This window comes from Oncorhynchus keta, chromosome 33 (genome assembly GCF_023373465.1).
Source record: "Oncorhynchus keta strain PuntledgeMale-10-30-2019 chromosome 33, Oket_V2, whole genome shotgun sequence".
NCBI lineage: Eukaryota > Metazoa > Chordata > Actinopteri > Salmoniformes > Salmonidae > Oncorhynchus > Oncorhynchus keta.
In genome coordinates, this window is record NC_068453.1 from 10573407 (window position 1) to 10597793 (window position 24387).

Below are 24387 nucleotides of genomic sequence, written 5' to 3' on the forward strand. Positions count from 1 at the left end.
ACTAAAATGTATTTCTACAATTCCTATCATTCTATCCTATCATGTTCTATTTTCTTGGTCCATGGATTTAGATTACTGTAGTATCTTCTAAATGTGTGTATTCTATTCATGCTCTGACATTCGATCAATTAATGTACATCTCAGAATAGGTTAACAAAACACTATGTATATTATCATCTGCAACTATAATGTGGCTACTATTTTAGCCTAGCGGTTTGAGAGGCGAGCATACAACCAGAGGGTTGCCAGTCCTGGGTCTGACGAGAGCTGATAACTGGATTGTTGACGGTATCAAATTATAGAGGCGTTTGCCTGCCGTTGTGCCCTTGAGCAAGGCACTTAAACCCCCACAAAAGCTCCCCGGCTGCCCAGTGTGTCTTTTGGAGGGGTTGGGTTAAAAGAGGATGTCAAATTTCCGTTGGAGCTTGTGTGCAATTGACCAGTAAAGTGATCTTACTCATACACATCTATCGAAAAACTACATTACAATATGTTTTTGAGCAGCGGCCTAATCTTGGGAAATGCAGTCCTATTTGGAAAATTAAAGCAGCATTTGAGAGCGTTTGGAATCTGGAAGACTACAAGTCCCAATAAACACCGCGCAGTCGCAGACTGGTGGGAATGGCTTATTTCAATGGTCTCTATGGGACGTTGAATGACTTTTAACAGAGCTGGTGGACCATGTGTATATATATATGTATATATACATTGAAAGTCAATATATATAAAAAACGTTTAAAAAAATAAAAATAGTTCTTAACAGGGCGTGTTTTTTTTACCCTCGCAGGTCTCGTCTCCTTCAGACATGAGTTCCATTAGTTTATCTCTCTAGAAAGGTGTCAATTTAGCTTGAACATGGAGGCCCTAATCCCTGTTATAAACAAGCTTCAAGATGTCTTCAATACGGTGGGAGCAGACATATTACAGCTGCCGCAGATAGCAGTCGTTGGAACCCAGGTAAAACCCTTCCCCTTCGTAGCTGTCAAAATAGGGCTATGCTGCTAGTCTCTTCACGTGACACTGGAAGATAGCTAGCTACATACATTGTTGTCTATCCAGCTATTTTGTGTTCGAGGTTTTCATTATGTTCGGCAAAACATCAGGATGGGAAAATGGGCTATTGAACTTGAGTGAGCGTGGTGCAGTTAAAAATGAACCTCTTTCTGTCTCTGTTTGTGCATGAGCCAGTTGTGTGGCTATTATTGGTGTGCATGTGTTGGTGGACAGCTGGCCTGTTCCATTTGACCCGGGCAAAGCCTGCTTTTTGTCAGCAGCAATTATGAAGAACTCTCTGTCAATAACTGTAGGACAATCTTATGTGCCATATTATTTGGTAACACTGCTGTTCTCAGATCTGTCCTTATGTGAAAGCTGTTAACCCAACTCCATGATGTGACATACTGTGATGTCTGTCTCCAGATCAGTGGGAAGAGCTCTGTGTTGGAGAGCCTGTTTGAAAAGGACATGCTGCCCCGTGGGACAGGTGTAGTGATCCACCGGCCACTCATCCTATACAGCTAGTCCACGTGGATCCTGGAGATGGTAGGAAAATGATAGATGAGAATGGTACGTAGGCCTACCTGGGATGGAATGCCATAATATGTGACCACACTGACCACTAACCTTGTGTGTGTCTGTGTGTGTGTGTGTGTGTGTGTGTGTGTGTGTGTGTGTGTGTGTGATTCCTCATTCTGCTCTTTGGGTATTTTCAGACCACTTTGTGTCATTGTTTCTGACCTGCCACTCATGTTGTTATTTCTGACTCAGCGTTTTGCACCCCTTCACACCAATTGTACCAGCCTATTTCAGCAAGTCGTGAAGATCACACGCTTGCCACTGTGTCATGTTAAACCCAGAGAGAGTTTTTTTTTTTTAAATGAACACACTTTTGAAAATAGGAGCTGAAACGTTCTCTATCTCTTTGACTGCCGACCCCACAATGTGGACACACTCAGCTATGTAACGGTCTTGTCTGTTGGTGTTTTGTGTTTTCCTATACATTCCTCCCTTGACAGTTATTAGGGACCTGTAGACCAGACCGTCCACACCTTAACAAGTAGTCTATTTAGGGTTATTCCTTAAATGGTTGTGATCTTATTAATATTCTAATAATATGACTGTAATCCTGTGTGGCTCAGTTGGTAGAGCATTGTACTTGCATTGTACTTGCAAAGCCAAGAGTTGTGGGTTTCGATTCACCCATATGTTAAATGTGTATACCACATGACTGCAAGTTGCTATGGATAATTTCTGCTAAATGGCATGTATGATACATTATATTATTGATACATCTCCCATATTCCATTACCTTATTTTGGTCAGGTGAAAATGTATATCTAAACCGTGTGTTATTGTATTCCACAGGCGTGGAAGGAGATGAATGGGGCAAGTTCTTACACACCAAAAACAAGGTATGACTTATCTCAAACATTCATACGTGTTGCTACTCATGACATTCTGTTTTCTGTGCTGTTGATTGAAGAAAATATACATTAACAAAGCTGGTCTTTTGAGATCTACACAGACGTCAGTGAAATCAGGTGGGAAATCGAAAATGAAACGGAAAGAATTTCAGGTACTGACAAGGTAAGACGATCACAGTGTAATTATTTAGGACTTGATCTCCTTCACATCATACATCCCTAACAATTTCAACAAGGCTAGTCATTGTTTGTCATTGTATTTCCTACAGGGGATCAGTGATGAGCCTATTCACCTGAAGATCTTCTCTCCTAATGTGGTGAACCTCACTCTGGTGGATCTACCCGGCATCACCAAGGTAACAGTGGGCGACCAGCCTAAAGACATAGAGGTACAGATCAGAGAGCTGATCCTGAAGCACATCTCCAACCCCAACTCCATCATCCTGGCTGCGACCGCTGCCAACACAGACATGGCCACCTCAGAGTCCCTCAAAGTGGCCCGCGAGGTCGACCTCGGGGGGTCAGTACTGGGTTGGAGTTTTTTTTTCTCGCTTATTTAGTTAATGGTGACAGTTTGGATGTCAGGGTTTTCTGCTTTGACCCTCATTTGAGTTTTGACATCAATGTAAAAGGGCTATAATGCTCATTTTCATCCACAGTGTTTGGGCAGCCACTTATCTCTCTCTGCGACTGGTAAAAGTGTATGGTGTGTACAGTATGTTGTGTTGGACTCATTTCTGTAGTCTTGTCGTGTACAGGCAGGAGGACACTGGCGGTGGTGACCAAGCTGGACTTGATGGACGCTGGTACTGATGCTATGGACGTCCTAATTGGCCGGGCCATCCCTGTCAAACTGGGCCTCATCGGAGTGGTCAACAGGTCTGGCGTTATACTCTACCTTACATACAATGAACATCAGCTGAAATCTGTCTTGTGTTATTGTGAAGCCGACACGTCTCTGTCTGGTTCACGCAGGAGTCAGTTGGACATCAACAATAAGAAGTCAGTGAGCGATGCCATCCGAGATGAACATGCTTTCCTGCAGAAGAAGTATCCCTCTCTCGCTAATCGAAATGGAACCAAATATCTGTCCAGGACTCTGAACAGGTGAGAATGTTATTGTTTCCTCCATAGGGCAGTTGGGTATTACATAAGCAATGGTAGTGGTAACTACAGTAGTGACTTGTAACCACACTTGCCAGTCAAGGTTCTTAGCTCTGGTCAGCCAAACAACCTATGAATCACAAAGTGCAATCTACTTTATCTTATGAAACTTTGAGATCTCGGATATTGTGCCCATAGAATTGCAATTACTAGCCGGGAGTTCTGTAATAGGAATTTCAAGGTGAACAAAAGAGAATGGCAGTCACAGTCAATCAAAACTCAACCTGATTTATCACGAGTTGCAGCAGGAAGACCCCTCCAGCACAGAAAATGTCTAACTGGTCATTGCTGAGAAGGCCTTTACGGTGCATTTGGAAAATATTCAGACCCCTTGACTTTTTCCACATTTTGTTACGTTACAGCGTTATTCGAAAATTGATTAAATTGTTTTTCCCCTCATCAATCTACACACAATACCCAAGTGGTGTAAAGTATTTTAGTAAAAATACTTTAAAGTACTACTTAAGTTGTTTTTTGTGGTATCTGTACTTTACTTTTATATTTTTGCCAACTTTTACTAACTACATTCCTAAGGAAAATAATGTACTTTTTACTCCATACACCCAAAAGTACTTGTTTTTACTCCAATTTATGCACAAATCAAGAGAACATCCCTGGTCATCTCTACAGCCTCTGATCTGACTGACTCACTAAAAACACACGCTTTGTTTGTAAATTATGTCTGAGTGTTGGAGTGTGCCCCTGGCTATCCGTCAATAAAAATAAAATGGTGCTGTCTGCTTTGCCTAATATAAGGAATTAGAAATGGTTTATCAAATCAAATCAAATCAAATTTATTTATATAGCCCTTCGTACATCAGCTGATATCTCAAAGTGCTGTACAGAAACCCAGCCTAAAACCCCAAACAGCAAACAATGCAGGTGTAAAAGCACGGTGGCTAGGAAAAACTCCCTAGAAAGGCCAAAACCTAGGAAGAAACCTAGAGAGGAACCGGGCTATGTGGGGTGGCCAGTCCTCTTCTGGCTGTGCCGGGTAGAGATTATAACAGAACATGACCAAGATGTTCAAATGTTCATAAATGACCAGCATGGTCGAATAATAATAAGGCAGAACAGTTGAAACTGGAGCAGCAGCAGTCAGGTGGAATGGGGACAGCAAGGAGCCATCATGTCAGGTAGTCCTGGGGCACTGTCCTAGGGCTCAGGTCCTCCGAGAGAGAGAGAAAGAAAGAGAGAATTAGAGAGAGCATATGTGGGGTGGCCAGTCCTCTTTTGGCTGTGCCGGGTGGAGATTATAACAGAACGTGGCCAAGATGTTCAAATGTTCATAAATGACTAGCATGGTTGAATAATAGTAAGGCAGAACAGTTGAAACTGGAGCAGGAGCATGGCCAGGTGGACTGGGGACAGCAAGGAGTCCTCATGTCAGGTAGTCCTGGGACATGGTCCTAGGGCCCAGGCCAGTTGAAACTGGAGCAGCAGCATGGCCAGGTGGACTGGGGACAGCAAGGAGTCATCATGTCAGGTAGTCCTGGGGCATGGTCCTAGGGCTCAGGTCCTCCGAGAGAGAGAAAGAAAGAGAGAAGGAGAGAATTAGAGAACGCACACTTAGATTCACACAGGACACCGAATAGGACAGGAGAAGTACTCCAGATATAACAAACTGACCCTAGCCCCCCGACACAAACTACTGCAGCATAAATACTGGAGGCTGAGACAGGAGGGGTCAGGAGACACTGTGGCCCCATCCGAGGACACCCCGGACAGGGCCAAACAGGAAGGATATAACCCCACCCACTTTGCCAAAGCACAGCCCCCACACCACTAGAGGGATATCTTCAACCACCAACTTACCATCCTGAGACAAGGCCGAGTATAGCCCACAAAGATCTCCGCCACGGTACAACCCAAGGGGGGCAACCCAGACAGGCCGACCACAACAGTGAATCAACCCACCCAGGTGACGCACCCCCAGGGACGGCACGAGAGAGCCCCAGCAAGCCAGTGACTCAGCCCCGTAACAGGGTTAGAGGCAGAGAATCCCAGTGGAAAGAGGGGAACCGGCCAGGCAGAGACAGCAAGGGCGGTTCGTTGCTCCAGAGCCTTTCCGTTCACCTTCCCACTCCTGGGCCAGACTACACTCAATCATATGACCCACTGAAGAGATGAGTCTTCAGTAAAGACTTAAAGGTTGAGACCGAGTTTGCGTTTCTGACATGGGTAGGCAGACCGTTCCATAAAAATGGAGCTCTATAGGAGAAAGCCCTGCCTCCAGCTGTTTGCTTAGAAATTCTAGGGACAATTAGGAGGCCTGCGTCTTGTGACCGTAGCGTACGTGTAGGTATGTACGGCAGGACCAAATCAGAGAGGTAGGTAGGAGCAAGCCCATGTAATGCTTTGTAGGTTAGCAGTAAAACCTTGAAATCAGCCCTTGCTTTGACAGGAAGCCAGTGTAGAGAGGCTAGCACTGGAGTAATATGATCAAATTTTTTGGTTCTAGTCAGGATTCTAGCAGCCGTATTTAGCACTAACTGAAGTTTATTTAGTGCTTTATCCGGGTAGCCGGAAAATAGAGCATTGCAGTAGTCTAACCTAGAAGTGACAAAAGCATGGATTAATTTTTCTGCATCATTTTTGGACAGAAAGTTTCTGATTTTTGCAATGTTACGTAGATGGAAAAAGCTGTCCTCGAAATGGTCTTGATATGTTCTTCAAAAGAGAGATCAGGGTCCAGAGTAACGCCGAGGTCCTTCACAGTTTTATTTGAGACGACTGTACAACCATTAAGATTAATTGTCAGATTCAACAGAAGATCTCTTTGTTTCTTGGGACCTAGAACAAGCATCTCTGTTTTGTCCGAGTTTAATAGTAGAAAGTTTGCAGCCATCCACTTCCTTATGTCTGAAACACATGCTTCTAGCGAGGGCAATTTTGGGGCTTCACCATGTTTCATTGAAATGTACAGCTGTGTGTCATCCGCATAGCAGTGAAAGTTTACATTATGTTTTCGAATAACATCCCCAAGAGGTAAAATATATAGTGAAAACAATAGTGGTCCTAAAACAGAACCTTGAGGAACACCGAAATGTACAGTTGATTTGTCAGAGGACAAACCATTCACAGAGACAAACTGATATCTTTCCGACAGATAAGACCTAAACCAGGCCAGAACATGTCCGTGTAGACCAATTTGGGTTTATGCTTTTACCTTTGATACTTAAGTACATTTTAGCAATTCCATTTACTTTTGATACTTACGTATATTTAAAACCAAATACACTTTTACTCAAGTAGTATTTTACTGGGTTACTTTCACTCCTATTTGAATCATTCTCTATTAAGGTATCTTTACTCAAGTATGACAATTGAGTACTTTTCCCACCACAGCAATACCCCATAATGACAAAGCAAAAACAGTTTTAGACATTGTTGCTAATTTATATATTTTTGAAATATTACATTTACATAAATATTCATATTGCATTGTTGAAGTACCTTTGGCAGAGATTACAGCCTGGGGGCTTCTTGGGTAAGACGCTACAATCTTGGCACACCTGTATTTGTGAAGTTTCTCCCATTTTTCTCTGCAGATCCTCTGAAGCTCTGTCAAGTTGGATGAGGTGTGTCGCTGCCCAACTTTTCAGGTCTCTCCAGAGTTTGAGCGGGTTCAAGTCCGGGCTCTGGCTGGGCCAGTGAAGGATACTTCAGAGACATGTCCCGAAGCCACTCTGTTGGAAGGTGAACCTTTGTCCCAGTCTGAGGTTCGAAGTGCTCTGGCGCAGGTTTTCATCAATGATCTCTCTCTACTTTGCTCCGTTCATCTTTCCCTCGATCCTGACTAGTCTCCCAGTCCCTGCTGCTGAAAGACATCCCCACAGCATGATGCTTCCACCACCATGCTTCACCATAGGGATGGTGCTAGGCTTCCTCCAGACTTGAGGGTTCAATCTTGGTTTCATCAGACCAGAAAATCTTGTTTCTCATGGTCTTAGTCTTTAGTTGCCTTTTGGCAAAATCCAAGCAGGCTGTCGTGCCTTTTACTGAGGAGTGGCTTCTGTCTGGCCACTCTACCATAAAGGCCTGATTGGTGGAGTGCAGCAGAGATGGGATAACCTTTTCATAAGGACAACCATCTCCACAGAGGAAATCTGGAGCTCTGTCAGAGTGACCACCGGGTTCTTGTTCACCTCCCTGACCAAGGCACTTCTCCCCTTATTGCTCAGTTTGGTGGTTTCAAACTTCTTCCATTGGAGATTGATGGAGGCCACTGTGTTCTTGAGGGCCTTCAATGCTGCAGACATTTTTTGGTACCTTTCCCCCAGATCTGTGCCTCAACACAATCCTGTCTTTGAGCTCTACGGACAATTCCTTTGACCTCTTTGTTTTTGCTCTGACATGCACTGTCAACTTTGGGACCTTTATATATACAGGTGTGTGCCTTTACAAATAATTTCTAATCAATTGAATTTACCACAGGTGGATTCCCATCAAGTTGTAGAAACATCTCAAGGATGATCAATGGAAACCGGATGCGCCTGAGCTCAATTTCGAGTCTCATAGCAAAGGGTCTGAATACTTAAATAAAGAAATACCTTATTTACATAAAAAAATATATAATTAGCAAAACAATATAACCTGTTTTTGCTTTGTCATTATGGGGTATTGTGTGTAGATTGATGGTGGGAAAAAACAATGTAATCCATTTTAGAATAAGGCTGTATGTAACAAAATGTGGAAAAAGTCCAGGGGTCTGAATACTTTCTCGATGCACTGTATCTCCTAATCAGCTGACAACTGTTCTGTAAACACCAGCCAAGAGGCTTGTAGGAAGTCAAAACAAAACGCCAGTGACTTTGTCAGCTACTACAGAATCACAGTGTTCACAGACCATACTACAATAATCTGTGTGTTCTTGTACCTCCAGTCTGGCGTCAATCACTCAGCAGATAGTTTAATCCATAACATACTGCATCAAGTCTAGTGACCTTCAACCCGAGTGTCACGAACAGAACACTGGAAATCATGTGTATTACAGAAAGGTAAGTGTCACACTTAACTGAACATGAACTTTATTCATTAGAAATATTCCCATTACAGTTACCTACTGTATCTAATGAAACTTCAAGGTCTCAGATACTGTGCCCATAGAATTACAACTACTAGATTGGAATTCCCATTCAAGTCCCATTCAAATCAATGTTCTGTAAGTTCTATGATTCTTATTCTCCTGTCCCTGCTAGGTTACTGATGCACCACATCAGAGACTGTCTACCGGAGCTGAAGACTCATATCAACGTGCTGGCGGCCCAGTACCAGTCTCTGTTAAGCAGCTACGGCCAGCCCGTTGAGGACCAGAATGCCACCCTGCTGCAGCTCATCACCAAGTTCGCTGCGGAGTACTGCCACACCATCGAGGGCACGGCCAAGTTCATTGAGACGGCTGAGCTGTGAGTAGTAGTACCCTCTCTATTCCACAAGGAGGTGCCAATGTGTGGGCAAAATGCCTGTGAAAACCCAGAGATGCACTTCATGTAGTATTACCTGAGATTTGAATGTTGGCGCTATTCCTTTGATTCATAGTAGTACATCATGTTTGTCACAACATGTCAACTTCATCTATCCTCTTGTTTTGCAGATGCGGTGGTGCCAGAATCTGTTACATATTTCACCAGACTTTTGGGCAAACGTTAGAGTCTGTGGATCCCCTAGGAGGACTCGACACCATAGATGTCCTGACTGCCATCAGGAACGCCACTGTGAGTAAAAGTACTGAGAGTTTCTTCTTCTCTCCTTCTAACAGTATTTACTAAAGAGTGGGCATACCTTCAACCCGGGGAACAGATATATAATCATCTGTCTTTCTCTTAATGCTACTTTGTCTGAACAACACACGGTACATGTCTGTCTCTCTCGCTCTCTCCCTCTTTCTGCCTCTCTCTAGGGCCCTCGCCCATCTCTGTTTGTGCAGGTGAAGAGACTGGAGGATCCCAGCCTGCGCTGTGTAGAGCTGGTCCATGAGGAGATGCAGAGGATCATCCAACACTGCAGCACACAGGTAGACACACACACACCAACACACTGTCATGTATAACTAACCCAGTTCTTCTCAAATAGTGGGGCGTGCCCCCCTGGGGGGGCTCGGAGCGATGCCAGGGGGGGCGCGTGTGACCCCATGGAACAAGCTTTTTTTTGCTGCAGGGAGTATGTTTTTTTTTTGCACTGAACAAGAGCACACAGCACAGAGCAGGAGATAACAAACCCTTAAGAGACACCATGGAAAAATATTTAACAGGGATGAAAAGAAAGGCGGAGAGAGACAGAGATAATGAGACAAACGGAAGTCTCCCGAAAGCTAAGACAAGGAAATATGAGTAAGCGTATGTAGCGCTTGGCATCACTGTGACCTCGGTGGGAGACGAGGAGATATGAGGAAGCGTATGTAGCGCTTGGCTTCACTGTGACTACGGTGGGAGACGAGGAGATATGAGGAAGCGTATGTAGCGCTTGTCTTCACTGTGACTACGGTGGGAGACGAGGAGATATGAGGAAGCGTATGTAGCGCTTGGCTTCACTGTGACTACGGTGGGAGACGAGGAGATATGAGGAAGCGTATGTAGCGCTTGGCTTCACTGTGACTACGGTGGGAGATGAGGAAATAGGAGGAAGCGTATGTAGCGCTTGGCTTCACTGTGACTACGGTGGGAGATGAGGAAGCGTATGTAGCGCTTGGCTTCACTGTGACTACGGTGGGAGATGAGGAAATATGAGGAAGCGTATGTAGTGCTTGGCTTCACTGTGACTACGGTGGGAGACGAGGAGATATGAGGAAGCGTATGTAGTGCTTGGCTTCACTGTGACTACGGTGGGAGATGAGGAGATATGATGAAGCGTATGTAGCGCTTGGCTTCACTGTGACTACGGTGGGAGATGAGGAGATATGAGGAAGCGTATGTAGTGCTTGGCTTCACTGTGACTACGGAGGGAGACGAGGAGATATGAGGAAGCGTATGTAGCGCTTGGCTTCACTGTGACTACGGAGGGAGACGAGGAGATATGAGTAAGCGTATGTAGCGCTTGGCTTCACTGTGACTACGGAGGGAGACGAGGAGATATGAGGAAGCGTATGTAGCGCTTGGCTTCACTGTGACTACGGAGGGAGACGAGGAGATATGAGGAAGCGTATGTAGCGCTTGGCTTCACTGTGACTACGGAGGGAGACGAGGAGATATGAGGAAGCGTATGTAGCGCTTGGCTTCACTGTGACTACGGAGGGAGACGAGGAGATATGAGGAAGCGTATGTAGCGCTTGGCTTCACTGTGACTACGGAGGGAGACGAGGAGATATGAGGAGGCGTATGTAGCGCTTGGCTTCACTGTGACTACGGTGGGAGACGAGGAGATATGAGGAAGCGTATGTAGCGCTTGGCTTCACTGTGACTACGGTGGGAGACGAGGAGATATGATGAAGCGTATGTAGCGCTTGGCTTCACTGTGACTACGGAGGGAGACGAGGAAATATGATGAAGCGTATGTAGCGCTTGGCTTCACTGTGACTACGGAGGGAGACGAGGAGATATGAGGAAGCGTATGTATGTAGCGCTTGGCTTCACTGTGACTACGGTGGGAGAAGAGGAAATATGAGGAAGCGTATGTAGCGCTTGGCTTCACTGTGACTACGGAGGGAGACGAGGAGATATGATGAAGCGTATGTAGCGCTTGGCTTCACTGTGACTACGGTGGAAGACGAGGAGATATGAGGAAGCGTATGTAGCGCTTGGCTTCACTGTGACTACGGAGGGAGACGAGGAGATATGAGGAAGCGTATGTAGCACTTGGCTTCACTGTGACTACGGTGGGAGACGAGGAGATATGATGAAGCGTATGTAGCGCTTGGCTTCACTGTGACTACGGAGGGAGACGAGGAGATATGATGAAGCGTATGTAGCGCTTGGCTTCACTGTGCCTGCCCTGCCTATCTAAGGTCTTCGAAAGCCAAGTCAACAAACAGGTCACTGACCATCTCGAATCCCACCGTACCTTCTCCGCTGTGCAATCTGGTTTCCGAGCCGGTCACGGGTGCACCTCAGCCACACTCAAGGTACTAAATGATATCATAACCGCCATCGATAAAAGACAGTACTGTGCAGCCGTCTTCATCGACCTCGCCAAGGCTTTCGACTCTGTCAATCATCAAATTCTTATCGGCAGACTCAACAGCCTCGGTTTTTCGGATGACTACCTTGCCTGGTTCACCAATTACTTTGCAGACAGAGTTCAGTGTGTCAAATCGGAGGGCATGCTGTCCGGTCCTCTGGCAGTCTCTATGGGGTGCCACAGGGTTCAATTCTCGGGCCGACTCTTTTCTCTGTATATATCAATGATGTTGCTCTTGCTGCGGGCGATTCCCTGATCCACCTCTACGCAGACGACACCATTCTATATACTTTCGGCCCGTCATTGGACACTGTGCTATCCAACCTCCAAACGAGCTTCAATGCCATACAGCACTCCTTCCGTGGCCTCCAACTGCTCTTAAACGCGAGTAAAACCAAATGCATGCTTTTCAACCGATCGCTGCCTGCACCCGCATGCCCGACTAGCATCACCACCCTGGATGGTTCCAACCTTGAATATGTGGACATCTATAAGTACCTAGGTGTCTGGCTAGACTGCAAACTCTCCTTCCAGACTCACATCAAACATCTCCAATCAAAATCAAATCCAGAGTCGGCTTTCTATTCCGCAACAAAGCCTCCTTCACCCACGCTGCCAAGCTTACCCTAGTAAAACTGACTATCCTACCGATCCTCGACTTCGGCGATGTCATCTACAAAATGGCTTCCAACACTCTACTCAGCAAACTGGATGCAGTCTATCACAGTGCCATCCGTTTTGTCACTAAAGCACCTTATACCACCCACCACTGCGACTTGTATGCTCTAGTCGGCTGGCCCTCACTACATATTCGTCGCCAGACCCACTGGCTCCAGGTCATCTACAAGTCCATGCTAGGTAAAGCTCCGCCTTATCTCAGTTCACTGGTCACGATGGCAACACCCATCCGTAGCGCGCTCCAGCAGGTGTATCTCACTGATCATCCCTAAAGCCAACACCTCATTTGGCCGCCTTTCGTTCCAGTACTCTGCTGCCTGTGACTGGAACGAATTGCAAAAATCGCTGAAGTTGGAGACTTTTATCTCCCTCACCAACTTCAAACATCAGCTATCCGAGCAGCTAACCGATCGCTGCAGCTGTACATAGTCTATTGGTAAATAGCTCACCCTTTTTCACCTACCTCATTCCCATACTGTTTTTATACTGTTTTTATTTATTTACTTTTCTGCTCTTTTGCACACCAATATCTCTACCTGTACATGCCCATCTGATCATTTATCACTCCAGTGTTAATCTGCAAAATTGTATTATTCGCCTACCTCCTCATGCCTTTTGCACACATTGTATATAGACTGCCCATTTTTTTTTTTCTACTGTGTTATTGACTTGCTAATTGTTTACTCCATGTGTAACTCTGTGTTGTCTGTTCACACTGCTATGCTTTATCTTGGCCAGGTCGCAGTTGCAAATGAGAACTTGTTCTCAACTAGCCTACCTGGTTAAATAAAGGTGAAATAAAAAATAAATAAAAAACTGTGACTACGGAGGGAGACGAGGAGATATGATGAAGCGTATGTAGCGCTTGGCTTCACTGTGACTACGGAGGGAGACGAGGAGATATGAGGAAGCGTATGTAGCGCTTGGCTTCACTGTGACTACGGTGAGAGACAAGGAGATATGAGGAAGCGTATGTAGTGCTTGGCTTCACTGTGACTACGGTGAGAGACAAGGAGATATGAGGAAGCGTATGTAGCGCTTGGCTTCACTGTGACTACGGTGAGAGACGAGGAGATATGAGGAAGCGTATGTAGTGCTTGGCTTCACTGTGACTACGGTGGGAGACGAGGAGATATGAGGAAGCGTATGTAGCGCTTGGCTTCACTGTGACTACGGTGGGAGACGAGGAGATATGAGGAAGCGTATGTAGCGCTTGGCTTCACTGTGACTACGGTGGGAGACGAGGAGATATGAGGAAGCGTATGTAGCGCTTGGCTTCACTGTGACTACGGTGAGAGACGAGGAGATATGAGGAAGCGTATGTAGCGCTTGGCTTCACTGTGACTACGGTGGGAGACGAGGAGATATGAGGAAGCGTATGTAGCGCTTGGCTTCACTGTGACTACGGTGGGAGACGAGGAGATATGAGGAAGCGTATGTAGCGCTTGGCTTCACTGTGACTACGGTGGGAGACGAGGAGATATGAGGAAGCGTATGTAGCGCTTGGCTTCACTGTGACTACGGTGGGAGATGAGGAGATATGAGGAAGCGTATGTAGCGCTTGGCTTCACTGTGACTACGGTGGGAGACGAGGAGATATGAGGAAGCGTATGTAGCGCTTGGCTTCACTGTGACTATGGTGGGAGACGAGGAAATATGAGGAAGCGTATGTAGCGCTTGGCTTCACTGACTACGGTGAGAGACGAGGAGATATGAGGAAGCGTATGTAGCGCTTGGCTTCACTGACTACGGTGAGAGACGAGGAGATATGAGGAAGCGTATGTAGCGCTTGGCTTCACTGACTACGGTGAGAGACGAGGAGATATGAGGAAGCGTATGTAGCGCTTGGCTTCACTGTGACTACGGTGAGAGACGAGGAGATATGAGGAAGCGTATGTAGCGCTTGGCTTCACTGTGACTACGGTGGAAGATGAGGAGATATGAGGAAGTGTATGTAGCGCTTGGCTTCACTGTGACTACGGTGGAAGACGAGGAGATATGAGGAAGTGTATGTAGCGCTTGGCTTCACTTTGACTACGGTGGAAGACGAGGAGATATGAGGAAGTGTATGTAGCGCTTGGCTTCACTGTGACTACGATGGGAGACGAGGAGATATGAGGAAGCGTATGTAGCGCTTGGCTTCACTGTGACTACGGTGGGAGACGAGGAGATATGACGAAGCGTATGTAGCGCTTGGCTTCACTGTGACTACGGTGGGAGACGAGGAGATGTGAGGAAGCGTATGTAGCGCTTGGCTTCACTGTGACTACGGTGGGAGACGAGGAGATATGAGGAAGCGTATGTAGCGCTTGGCTTCACTGTGACTACGGTGGGAGACGAGGAGATATGAGGAAGCGTATGTAGCGCTTGGCTTCACTGTGACTACGGTGGGAGATGAGGAGATATGAGGAAGCGTATGTAGCGCTTGGCTTCACTGTGACTACGGTGGGAGACGAGGAAAGACCGGTATGTTTACTGTGTCTAAAAAGGTTGGCAGCGGACAGCATGAAGCCAAATAAATTAAGGCGTCACTTAAAGACATTACACCCCAATCACGCTGATAAGCCGCTTCAGTTTTTTCAGCGAAAACGTGCCGAATATTGCCAACAATCGTCCCGCTTTGTGAATGCTACTTCAGTAAACCAGCGAGCACTGTTAGCATCATATAAGGTGGAGTACCAAATTGCTCAGTGCGAAAAAAAAAAACACTCTATAGCAGAGGAGCTGATACTGCCTGCAGCTTTCAACATGGTCTCTGTCATGCTGGAGGACGCAAGTGCTGCAAAAATAAAAACTATCCCTCTGACCAATGACACTGTCGCCAGACGTATAAATGACATTGCTAACGATCTTAAAGAACAGCTGGTAGATAAACTCAAAGACTAACGCTTTGCCTTACAGTTCGATGAAGCAACTGACAGCAACAAAGACTGTTTGTTTATCTCTTATGTACGTTTTGACATGACAAACTCCCTGTGAGAGGATCTACTTTTTTGTATAAATATGTCAGAGACAGAGCCACAGCTGAAGAGCTATTCAGAATGCTGGACTGCTTCCTGACTGAGAATGGGCTAAAGTGGGAGAACTGCATTGGTGTTTGCAGTGATGGTGCACAGACCATGGCAGGGATGAGAAAAGGACTTCGGTCACTCATCAAGAAGGCCTCACCTCATGCTGAGTGGACACACTGTGTTATACACAGAGAAGCACTGGCATCAAGGCACCTTTCCTCTTAATTAAGTGAGGGTATGACTGACATTGTAGGTGTAGTCAATTTTATAAAGACCAGACCACTAAAAACAAGAGTCTTCTCTGCTGTTTCACAGTGAAGCAAGGTGGCTGTCACGAGGAAAAGTCTTATCCTGAGTTTTTTAGCTCAGAGAGCAGATAAGAATGTTTTCGGAGCAGGAGCACAAGTGTGAACTCACAGAAAAATGTTGTGATGAGAACTTCCTGGTAAAACTGGCCTACCTGAGTGACATATTTGGAAAGCTAAATTAACTAAATCTACAGCTTCAAGGGAAAGATAAACACCTCCCTCAGGTCACAGACAAGATCAGCTCTTTCACTCGAAAGCTTGCAATGTTGGGCAGGCGACTTGATGAAGGAAATACTGATTCATTCGAGAACCTGCATGAATTTGTTGACACTACTGACTATGATGCCACCTCAGTAATTCCATATATTAAGGAGCATATTTCATCACTGATGGGATTCTTTAAGAAGCACTTCCCTGAAAACAGTTCCCAATATGACTGGGTGAGAGATCCTTTCAATGCACCAGGGGCATTCTTCTTCCTTTTGCAACATCTTATCTTTGTGAGACTGGCTTCTCTGCTGTTGCTGCACTGAGGACCAAGTACAGGTCCCAGCTAAACATTGAGTAGGAGCTGAGAGTTACAGTATCATGCTTCGAACCTCGCTTCGAAAAGCTGTGCTCTGCAAAACGTGCTCATTGCAGCCATTAATCCTGACTTCCTCATTTTGATTTTAAAAAATCAGCAGAAATTGTTTTATTCATTTTTGTTTTATAGGTCAATGTGTTTCATATATTGTGCTCCTGAGTTAATGTTGCTGATCAATTTGAATTTATTATTATTTATTGATTATATTTTATTTTATTTTTCAGTATCAAATGGTCAAAAAATAATTACAGTTTAAATTAAGAATTGAATTTTCTTTTTTAAATTTCAGGCAAATTGATGCACTTTAAGTATTTTCTGTTACAGACTAAAAAACAATGTTAATAAAGTTATTCTTTGTTGTAAGTTGATCTATATTTCTTTCTTTTTTCTTTTTTTCTTTTCTTTAATGTTAATAAGGATACAATGTTATGCAGAGGTGTACTTATAACAATTATATAGACAAATGATACTATTTACAGTCGCGGCGGCGAGTTGGGGGGCGCAAAATGTTTACTTCTTCCTAGGGGGGGCGTAACAGAAAATAATTGAGAAGCACTGAACTAACCCAAAAACCTAACCATAACTCTAAACCTAGCCCGAGCTCCTAACTCTAAAACTAACCCTAATTCTCTAACCTTAACCCTAAACCCCCTAGGAAGAGCATTTTAAAATGGCCCTAGATTTTGTTTGTTTACTATTCTATAGATAAACACGTCTATGCGCACATACACACACACACACACACACACACACACACACACACACACACACACACACACACACACACACACACACACCTGATGCCTGTGTGTTTTCCAAAGGAGTTGTTGAGATTTCCAAAGCTCCATGATGCCATAGTAGAAGTGGTCACCTCTCTGCTCAGGAAAAGGCTCAGGCTCAGGAAAAGGCTGCCTATCACCAATGAGATGGTAAATTCAGGTTCAATCGGTGTAATCTGCATGTGGATTATTTGTATGCCAACTGCATTAGGTTATTGTATCACATCACATACAACTCTCCTGTTCCAGGTGCATAATCTGGTGGCCATTGAGCTGGCCTACGTCAACAACAAACACCCTGACTTTGCTGATGCCTGTGGGGTCATGAACAACAACAGAGGTGACAACCTTTCTGTTGACATGAATTCTGTAGGATAGTAGTTGGGATGTAAAAATAATCAAATCAAATCAAATGTATTTATATAGCCCTTCGTACATCAGCTGATATCTCAAAGTGCTGTACAGAAACCCAGCCTAAAACCCCAAACAGCAAGCAATGCAGGTGTAGAAGCACGGTGTAAATAACATGATGATGTATGCCATTTAGCAGACGCTTTAAGCCAAAGCGACTTAGTCATGCGCGTTTACATATGGGTGGTACCGGGAATCAACTGAGCAACAGAGGACATTGTGTGTTGTAAAAGGGATGCAACTTTCTTCTGTGCTGTCTGTCCTGTAGGAGTCGAGGAGAAACCGAATGAGAGGGCTGCCCACTGCAGTCCCCATGGATAAGGTAACTAACTAACCACCATACTCTGAATCTCTTCTATAATACTCCAAACTAAATGGCTCCCAAGCTCAATCTCTCCAGCTCTCTTTAATCGCAATATAATACCAATTGTCCCTGGTCTTTTCTTCTTTACCTCTCCTGACTTCACAAGTCCCTTCTCATTCCTCCTCTCTTCTCTTCCTTTTAGTCAGTAGTTAATGGTCCAGTCGGCCAGCTTCCCATTCCTACCGAGCCCCCTGCCTCTGTGGACGCGGAGGGTGCCAAGGTGGGGCATGAGATGGGCATGCTCCGTGCTTCCTGCTGTGCCCTACTCAGTCTGCTCCCCAGTCCTCATGCCCTCTCTTAACAATGTCCTCTCTGCCTTATCCCTCTCTGTGAGTTTGAGTTTGGCTCTGAATTAAATAGATTGGTTTGCATTGTGATTCTGCAAAGCACCTTGAGGCACAAGTTGCTGTAAAAAAATGGCTTTACATCTGATTGTTTGTGTTGTGTGTGTAACCTCAGGCTCCCGGAGCAGGGCCCCAGGGGGACCACGAAGGGACAGGGAACTGGAGAGGCATGCTGAAGAAAGGGGACGAGGGGGCCCCCACCTCTGGCCCCTCCAGCCCTCATTAGGGTCTTGCTGTCAACCTTCTGGATGTGGTGAGCGAATAATAAAGTTATTCAATTTCAAAATGCTGTGTGGTGCTCTTCAGTGATTGGCTGATGCTGTTGCTCCTCCCGCAGCCTGTTTCCGTTGCCAGGAAGTTGTCTTCTCGGGAGCAGCGTGACTGTGAGGTCATCGAGAGACTCATCAAGTCCTACTTTCTCATCGTTCGGAAAAACATCCAAGACAGGTGCTTTCTGACGTTGTCCCTCTCTCTTTGGGAAAGAGGATACCTAGTCAGTTGCACAACTGAATGCATTGAACCCAACCCCTCTCCCTCTCTCTTTCTCCCTCCCTCCCTCTTCCGTACAATAGCGTGCCCAAGGCAGTGATGCACTTCCTGGTGAACCATATGAAGGACAGTCTGCAGAGTGAGCTGGTGGGTCAGCTCTATAAGTCTGGTCTTCTCAACGACCTCCTCACTGAGTCTGAGGACATGGCCCAGAGACGCAAGGAGGCTGCAGACAATGCTAGAGGTTGGTACCTTAACCATGAACAGAGAGGCTTGACACACAGATTTGTAAAAAAGCAACCACTAAAGGTAGAATTATTCACAACAAGCTTCATAGTCAAGTGTATCTCATTGTGTGTCCACAGGCTCTGCAGAAGGCCTGTCAGGTCATTGCTGAGATCAGAGAGACTCATCTATGGTAAGGAGGAGAACTCCACTGAAGTCAATCTGTAATCTACTCATCATGTCTGGAAGATTTAGGATTTGCCAATATTAAAGTGCACTGTTGCGGTTCATGGAAGTGTGTTGATACATGGTACTGGCTCACAGCTATGTTAAGGCTAAATACATATCATCGCTCACCTGTGTAAGAAACCGATACCTCATTAAGACATATCTGTACTGTGTAGTTATAACCAAGAATGTTTGAAGGCCAACCTTGTCCTATCTTCAGCTGTCCGTGTGTAACACAACAGGGAGAGATTGATGGATCGGTCTTTCTGTAGCCTAAATCAAAGCTGAAACTCAAACCTCAGTTTCAAACCCTCTCCAGTTCCCGTGAATTTGATTCTGCCATCCCACATTGTTTATGAAAATGTATAACACTCCAAAAATATACTGTAACCCTGAATATGTGTATTGTGTATTTATTTATATTTTATTTGAATATCTTTATTTGTTAAATGTATTTTAAGTTCTAATGTCAAAAGCACTAGTGCCGCTTACTATGTCATTTTATGTCTACAATGTGACGGCAATATGTGGTGCATCCCTTACGTGAAAAAACACAGGAATTTCACATGTGATCTCATGCGATTTTTATCTGAAGTTAATGTCATAACATGTGACAACCTACGAAGTGACGTGATAACAGGAAACTACACGTGACCATGTGACAACGTCAGCCAGCACATGTGAAAACATGATCTCATGTTAAATACATGTCACAACATGGGGATGCAAAATGTGAATGTGATACCATGAACATTTTAGCATGTAAAAACCCAAGTGTCATTGAGAATATTTTTGCTTTAAAAAGCATTGACATTGAAATGAAACAGTTCCTGGTTTGCTCCAGAGATTTTTACTGCTAAGTGAAAGTGTTAACATTTAAAGGGCAGTATGCTGATTACTTGGGAATCAACCTCACCTGGGATTTGAACTCACAACTTCTTGGTTGATAATTAACTGAAGTTTGTGCTGCACCACCAGGTCTGTGGACCTATGGGAGATTGACTATGCATACACGGAGTATACCAAACATTCGGAACACCTTCCTAATATTGAGTTGCAGCCCCTCCCTTTGCCCTCAGAACAGTCTCAATTCGTCAGGGCATGGACTTAGTGATGCTGGCCCATATTGACTCCAATGCTCCCCACAGTTGTGTCAAGTTGGCTGGATGTCCTTTGGGTGGTGAACCATTCTTGATACACACAGGTGTGGAACCCAGCAGGTTTGCAGTTCTTGACTCAAACCGGTGCGCCTGGCACCTTCTACCATACCTTGTTCAAAGGAACTTAACTATTTCCTCTTGCCCATTCACCCTCTGAAGGGCACTCATACACAAGCCATGTCTCATGTCTCCTTCGTTAACCTGTCTTCTCCTCTTCATCTACACTGGTTGAAGTGGATTTAACAAGAGACATCAATAAGGGATCATATCTTTCACCTGGTCAGTCTATGTCACGGAAAGAGCAGGTGTTCTTAATGTTTTGAAAACTCAGTGTATATTGGCATGAAAAATGTGTTGCATTTTGCCTATTTGTCGAACAACTTGAAGGTGTTATTTCTAATAAAATGACAGTATGCGGCTGTATTCTGATTTCAATTACTGTAAAACCAATGTATTGTGTAATGTGACTACACCTGAAATGCCCTGCTTCACCACTATGTCTATGAGCCTGAAAGAGCCATGGTGACCGATTTTATTGGCAAGAATACATTTCTGGAGTTTTTCTAAACTCTGCCCAGAATGAAGTCATTAATTGTCCAATTATCACAACCAACATAACATCAATGTAAATCGTGCAGTGCTCAAGGACATTTGGTATGGAGCATACTTGAATGCTTAGGGGATTTGAACTTGGAACCTCTTGGTTGAGTGCATCAATGTTTCTGCAGTTCCACCACATCTGTACTTATTGATTGGAATATCTATTAACACACTCAAATAATAAGGCTGTGGTTAGGGAACAGTGTTGTTCCACGAGGTACAAAAAAACTCCAAATGTAATCTTCACAGGTACACATATGATCTCACATGGTACAGTTTGGTACCTTGCAGGTATAATGGGACATTTTTCCCACCCAAAATTGTGAATATAAGGTACAATCATTGTGCTTTGATAGATGGGAGAATTTCTTTGTAGGGGTCACTTGCATATTTGGGTTGCATGGTCAAATATATATATATATATATATATATATGTATTTGTGGCAACCATCAGTAGAAGTTTAAATGTTTGATGGTTATGCCATGTCAAGTTGAGCACCTCTAACATTGTCTGCCCTGCAAACTTTGTAAGAGAACGTGTAATGACCTGCACTGCAAAGAGGTTAGTGTGCATTTTGTTGCCAGAAATTGCTCTGAATTTTCATGTCTTATCTGAAAACCATTTGTCAGTAAGTTATTGTAAGATTCACAATAACTAACTGGCAAAACGTTGTCAGTAGCCTACAGGCAACTTGCTTTCACTAGCAATACATGCTAGTAATCCACTGTGTCTTCACTGACTTCCTGTTGACATGACAAACACTTGCTGATTGGCAGCATACTGTAGCAGTGGCAGAATATTGCAGACATGGCTTTCAACTAGCTCTCTTTGGTCTCCCATGAGAGGGAATGTAGTCCCAGTTCATGTGATCTGTTGTATTCTGTTCATAAACACTGAGTTTATACACTGTCGCTTATCCAGTCTTATTAAAAGCTAACATGAGTGCATGTGATGCCAAAGAGACATACAATATTTCATTTTTAGCTAGTCACCATGCCATTGCAATACCCACTTTCCTATCAGACCACTAGGTCAGTGAGTGTGACAGATTAGTGACAGTAAGTTACTGTGAATCTTACAATAACCCATCTGCAGCTAGCTGCCAGTAAGTTATTGACAATGTAACTTTCTATGAACCAGCTGCCATTATGCTACTGGAAAGGCACAGTAACTCCTTAACAGCGCAGCTCTTGACTGTCAGCTGTTCTTACAGAGACTGCAGAATTGAAAGTGTCAAAAGAGGGGCTCAACCATCATCAACACAATGATAAATCACTGAAACTGGTACAACATTTCCACTGACGGTTGGCACAAATACATCAAATTGCTCAACATATGATAATGAGCCCCCGCCAGCACATTGCCCCACCTACATTTCAAACTGCAGTAATGATTGAATATATTGGCAAAATCATATTTGTACCCCTTATTCGTGGTATCCAACAGTATTGTCCCATCGCTGCAACTCCCGTACTGACTCGGGAGAGGCAAAGGTTGAGAGCCCTCCAAAACACAATCCAGCCTCAGAGCACTTAACCCGGACGCCAGCCGCACCAATGTGTCAGAGGAAACACCATACACTTGGCAACTATCAGCATGCTTTGTGCCTGGCCCACCACAGGAGTAACTAGTGCTCAATGGGATGAGATCATCCCTGCAGACCAAACTCAGACAACACTGGGTCAATTGTGCACTGCCCCATGGGTCTCCCGGTCACAGCCAGCTGCGACAGAACGTGGACTTGAACCAGAATCTCTAGCGGCGCAACAATGCAGTGTTTTAGACCACTGCGCCACTCAGGAGGCCCTGAGTAAATATTGTTTTAACCATTTTACTAGATTATCCGCACATGTACCTTAAAAGGTACCGACCAGTATCATGTACCTTTGACCTTTTTGTAAACCAGGGAACAACATTGTACCGAAACCGTACTCTTATTTTTGAGAGTGTGTGGGTATACAGTGGGGCAAAAATAAAGTATTTAGTCAGCCACCAATTGTGCAAGTTCTCCCACTTAAAAAGATGAGAGAGGCCTGTAATTTTCATCATAGGTACACGTCAACTATGACAGACAAAATGAGGGAAAAAAATCCAGAAAATCACATTGTAGGATTTTAAATGTATTTATTTGCAAATTATGGTGGAAAATAAGTTTTGGTCAATAACAAAAGTTTATCTCAATACTTTGTTATATACCCTTTGTTGGCAATGACAACGTTTTCTGTAAGTCTTCACAAGGTTTTCACACACTGTTGCTGGTATTTTGGCCCATTCCTCCATGCAGATCTTCTCTAGAGCAGTGATGTTTTGGGGCTGTTGCTGGGCAACACGGACTTTCAACTCCCTCCAAAGATTTTCTATGGGGTTGAGATCTGGAGACTGGCTAGGCCATAAATCGCACAATTATTGACTTGATTCTGTGCAACTTCTAGCAGTGCAAAAATGTATTCTTGACAATAAATCTGTGGCCGAATTCTGTCATTGCCACAGAGCTGGTGGTGTAGCAGGAAATGCAGGTTTCTGGTGTTCCCCTTATGGAAATCCCAAATGATTTCATAGGTGAAATATCACGTGAAAGCGTGTGTGACATTTCATATGTGAAAATGTGTTTTTTGGAACACATGTGAAATCATGTGCAAGTGAAATTTCACATTTGAAATCATTTGCAAACTTATTTTTGGAACATCACATGAGATCATGTTTTCACACGTGCTTACATGTTGTCATTTGTTGTTTCATGTTTTCACATTTTGCTTTACATATTGCCATGTTATCACGTTAACTTCACATATGATCACATGCGATCTCGTGAAATTCATGTGGTTTTTCCTTTAAGGGTGAGGACCATATTAGGATGTTTGTGAGATGTTCTCAAGGCACGTGTTTTACCAGTTGTCAGGACATTCTATTTCAGTGTTACTCCTGAATCACTATGATAAATACAGTTTTTGAATGTTATTTTGAACAAAAATGAGATGTGTATTTTTATTTTTTTAAAGTCCAGTGTAGGAATGCAGGTGAAATCAGTTTTTGACACAGACATGGTGGGGGTAACAGGACGATCGGAATGCCGTTCAAATCCCAGGTGAGGACAAAATGATTATTAATAACTGTAGAAATAAACACACACAATGGAATAATGTGTGTCAAATATGTAAATCGAAAACACTATGATAAAAGCATTGTGTATCATTTCTGTTTTCACATGTGCAGTGTTCCAAAAACCCGATTTCACATGTGAAATGTCCCTAAAGCACGTTGTCAAGTGAAATGTCTTATGTGAAATCGTGATTTTCTACACGTGAAGTCGTGTTCTTTCTGTAAGGGATTGCACTGTGCAGGCACTATTATGTGTTATGTTGTACTGTGGTATTATATGTCTGGTTAACAGATATATGTATTTATTTCAATCACTTGTTGCCAAGTCTAATAATACCAATCGATTGGATTTATATAACGCTTTCCCCAGATGCTCGAAACGCTTTACGTTATGTTAGCCGG

At 44.2% G+C, this 24387-nt stretch overlaps 1 pseudogene; it reads left to right on the forward strand.

Moving 5' to 3' along the window:
* The first annotated feature begins 137 nt into the window (after positions 1-137).
* On the forward strand, positions 138-20708 carry LOC118366214 (dynamin-1-like protein; annotated as a pseudogene).
* Positions 20709-24387: the final 3679 nt, after the last annotated feature.